Source organism: Arachis hypogaea, chromosome 6 (genome assembly GCF_003086295.3).
Source record: "Arachis hypogaea cultivar Tifrunner chromosome 6, arahy.Tifrunner.gnm2.J5K5, whole genome shotgun sequence".
Taxonomy (NCBI): Eukaryota; Viridiplantae; Streptophyta; class Magnoliopsida; order Fabales; family Fabaceae; genus Arachis; species Arachis hypogaea.
In genome coordinates, this window is record NC_092041.1 from 43,401,106 (window position 1) to 43,405,819 (window position 4,714).

The 4,714-nt window shown below is 35.3% G+C and overlaps 1 non-coding gene across 1 annotated transcript; it reads right to left on the reverse strand.

Moving 5' to 3' along the window:
• Window positions 1-2,655: 2,655 nt before the first annotated feature.
• LOC112699770 (small nucleolar RNA R71) lies at window positions 2,656-2,759 on the reverse strand. The gene has a single exon (XR_003152709.1). It is a non-coding gene; the product is annotated as a small nucleolar RNA R71 (small nucleolar RNA).
• Window positions 2,760-4,714: the final 1,955 nt, after the last annotated feature.

Below are 4,714 nucleotides of genomic sequence, written 5' to 3' on the forward strand. Positions count from 1 at the left end.
TTCAAACTACACTGAAGCTGGCCAACAGTTAGGTGACCCCCCCACAGACGCAAACCAGAATCACCGGACGATTCTATCATATCCCAACCTTATTGAGAGAGATTCGGACAAGATGTACTTAAAGTCGTGCGTTGGACAGCAGGTATTATGGGACCATTTTCACTGGAAGAGGAAATGGAGGGATGTAGCCATTGACAACGGTGATGCCCTACATACAGCTTGCCATGGAAAGAAGTAAGAAGGCTTGGATGAATGTAATAGAAAGTAAGATTCGAAGGAACACAGCACTCCATGCACTATCTGAATTCCACCATGAATTACATGAGTAATTTATCTTTATTTCCTGTTTTTTATTTATTTTTGAATATCTAATCCAATCATATTTGAATCCGCCTGACTGGGATTTACAGATGACCATAGCTTGCTTCATACCAACAATCTCGTGGGATGACCCTTATCACGTAAGGTTTATTACTTGGACGACCCGTACACTTGCTGGTTAGTTGTGAAGTTATGTTTGGACCATGGTATTGCGCACAGTTTTGGCCATCACCAGGGAAATCAATTTGAACAACAATTTAAGCATGAGTAACAATTTCGTCACAAGTTTTTGGCGCCGTTGCGGGGATTGTTCGATATGGACAACTGACGGTTCATCTTGTTGCTCAGATTAGGTAATTTTCTTTTTATTTTCCTTTCAAAAAAGTTTCAAAAATCTTTCAAAAAATTTCTTTCTTTATTTCGTTTTTCAAAAATATAATTTTCGAAATAATAAAATAAAATACACAAAAAAAAATCATAAAATCATAAAAAATAAAAAATAATTTGTGTTTCTTGTTTCAGTTTTGAGTCAATTTTTAAATTTGGTGTCAATTGCATGCTTTAAAAATCTCTTGCATTTTTCGAAAATTCATGCATTCATAGTGTTCTTCATGATCTTCAAGTTGTTCTGGTAAGTCTTCTTGTTTGATCTTGATGTTTTCTTGTTTTGTGTTGTTTGTTGTTTTTCATATGCATTTTTCGTTTGTTAGAGTCCATGCATTAAAGATTTCTAAGTTTGGTGTCTTGCATGTTTTCTTTGCATAAAAATTTTTTCAAAATTATGTTCTTGATGTTCATCATGATCTTCAAAATGTTCTTGGTGTTCATCTTGACATTCATAGTGTTCTGGCATGCATCTTGTGTTTTGATCCAAAATTTTATGTTTTGGGTCATTTTGTGTTTTTCTCTCTCATCATTAAAAATTCAAAAAAAAAAAATATCTTTTCCTTATTTCTCTCCAAAATTTCGAAAATTTGAGTTGACTTTGTCAAAAATTTTAAAATTAGTTATTTCTTGTAAGTCAAGTCAAATTTTCAATTTTAAAAATCTTATCTTTTCTTTTTCAAAATCATATCTTTTTCATTTTTCTTTTTTTCGAAATTTTGAAATTATTTTCCAAAAATCTTTTTCTTATTTTATTTCAAATTTTCAAAATTATGCTAATAATTAATATGATTGATTCAAAATTTGAAGTTTGTTACTTTCTTGTTAAGAAGGTTCAATCTTTAAATTCTAGAATCTTATATTTTAATTTCTTGTTAGTTAAGTAATTAATTTTAACTTTAAAAATTAAATCTATCTTATCTTATCTTTATATCATATCTTTTTCAAAAATTTAATTTCAAAATATCTTATCTAACTTTTATCTTCTTATCTTTTCAAATTTGATTTTAATATCTTTTTCAACTAACTATTTGACTTTTTGTTTGTCTCTTATCTTTTTCAAAACCACCTAACTACTTTTTCCCTCTCTAATTTTCGAAAATATCTCATCCCTTTTTCAAAAATTCTTTTTAATTAATTAATTATTTTAATTTTAATTCTATCTTATCTTTTATTTTCGAAAATCATTTAACTTCTTTTCAAATTTATTTTCGAAATCTCTTCCCTCTCCCCTTCTTCTATTTATTTATTTATTTACTAACACTTCTCTTCACCTCTCTTCATCTCAAATCACTGCCCCTACCTATTCATTCTTCTTCACTCCTATTCCCTTTCTTCTTCTACTAACATAAAGGAATCTCTATACTGTGACATAGAGGATTCCTCTTTCTTTTCTTATTCTCTTCTTCCTTATATGAGCAGGAACAAGGAAAAAGACATTCTTGTTGAAGCTGATCCTGAACCTGAAAGGACTCTGAAGAGGAAAAATTAAGATAAGCTAAATTACAACAATCCAGAGACAACCTTTCTGAAATTTTCAAACAAAAAAGGAGATGGCAGCCGAACCCAACAACAATAATGCAAGGAGGATGCTTGGTGATTTCATTAAACCAACTTCCAAATTTGATGGAAGAAGCATCTCCATTCCGGCCATTGGAGCAAACAATTTTGAGCTGAAACCTCAATTAGTTGCTCTTATCCAACAGAACTGCAAGTTTCATGGACTTCCATCTGAAGATCCTTACCAGTTTTTAACTGAGTCTTGCAGATTTGTGAGACTGTAAGACGAATGGAGTAGATCCTGAAGTCTATAGGCTCATGCTTTTCCCTTTTGCTGTAAGAGACAAAGCTAGAACATGGTTGGACTCACAACCTAAAGATAGCCTGGACTCCTGGGATAAGCTGGTCACGGCCTTCTTGGATAAATTCTTTCCTCTTCAAAAGTTGAGCAAGCTTAGAGTGGATGTTTAGACCTTCAAGCAAAAAGATGGTGAATCCCTCTATGAAGCTTGGGAAAGATACAAGCAGATGACCAAAAAGTGTCCTTCTGACATGTTTTCAGAATGGACCATATTAGATATATTCTATTATGGTCTATCTAGTTTTCCAAAATATCATTGGACCATTCTGCAGGTGGATCATTCACCTAAAGAAAACGCCTGCAGAAGCTCAAGAACTTATTGACATGGTTGCAAATAACCAATTCATGTACACTTCTGAGAGGAATTCCGTGAATAGCGGGACGCCTCAAAGGAAGGGAGTTCTTGAAATTGATGCTCTGAATGCCATATTGGCTCAGAACAAAGTGTTGACTTAGCAAGTCAACATGATTTCTCAAAGTCGGAATGGAATGGCAAAATACATCCAACAGTACTAAAGAGGCAGCTTCTAAAGAAGCTTATGATCCTGAGAACCCTGCAATGGCAGAGGTTAATTACATGGGTGAACCTTATGGAAACACCTATAATTCATCATGGAGAAATCATCCAAATTTCTCATGGAAGGATCAACAAAAGCCTCAACAAGGCTTTAATAATGGTGGAAGAAACAGGCTAAGCAATAACAAGCCTTTTCCATCATCTTCTCACAACAGAAGAGAATTCAGAACAGAGCCCCTCTAACTTATCAAACATAGTCTCTGATCTGTCTAAGGCCACTTTAAGTTTTATGAGTGAAACAAGATCCTCCATTAGAAATTTGGAGGCACAAGTGTGCCAGCTGAGTAAGAAAATCATTGAAACTCCTCCCAGTATTCTCCCTAGAAATACAGAAGAGAATCCAAGAGGAGAGTGCAAGGCCATTGATGTAATCAATGTGGCCGAATGCACAAGGAGGAGAAGGACGAAAATCCTAGTGAGGAAGACCTCCTGTGACGTCTCTCAAACAAGAAGGAGTTCCCTATTGAGGACCTAAAGGAATCTGAGGCTCATATAGAGACCATAGAGATTTCATTAAATCTCCTTCTACCATTCATGAGCTCTAAAGATTATTCTTCCTCTAAAGAAGATGAAGATGTAACTGGAGAGCAAGTTGCTCAATATCTAGGAGCTATCATGAAGCTGAATGCCAAGTTATTTGGTAATGAGACTTGGGAAGGTGAACCTCCCTTGCTCATTAGTGAACTTGATACATGGGTTCAGCAAACTCTACCTCAAAAGAAACAAGATCCTGGAAAATTCTTAATACCCTGTACCATAGGCACCATGACCTTTGAAAAGGCTCTGTGTGACCTGGGGTCAGGCATAAATCTTATGCCACTCTCTGTAATTAGGGATCATTGAGGTACAACCTACCTTATTCTCATTACAATTGGCAGACAAGTCAGTAAGACAGGCTTATGGATTAGTAGAGGATGTGTTAGTAAAGGTTGAAGGCCTTTACATCCCTGCTAATTTCATAATCTTAGACACTAGGAAGAAAGAGGATGAATGCATCATCCTTGGAAGACCTTTCTAGCCATAGCAGGTGCTGTGATTGATGTTAACAGAGGAGAATTAGTCCTTCAATTGAATGGGGACTACCTTGTATTTAAGGCACATGGCTATCCTTCTGTAACAAAAGAGAGTAAGCATGCAGAGCTTCTCTCAGTACAGAGTCAAAAAGAGCCCCCACAATCAAACTCTAAGTTTGGTGTTGGGGGGCCACAACCAAACTTTAAGTTTGGTGTTGAGAAGACCCCACATTCAAACTCACAGTTTGTTGTTGGGAGACCTTCATCATGCTCTGAACTTCTCTAAAGCTCCATGAGAGCTCACTGTCAAGCTAGTGACATTAAAAGAGCGCTTGTTGGGAGGCAATCCAATTTTTATTTATCTAATTTTATTTTTATTTTATTGATTCTTTTATGTTTTATTAGGTACATGATCATGTGGAGTCACAAAAAAAATACAAAAATTAAAAACAGAATCAAAAACAGCAGAGTATAAATCACACCCTGGAGGAAGGACTTACTGGCGTTTAAACGCCAGTAAGGTGCATCTGGCTAGCGTTCAACGCCAGAATAGAGCAT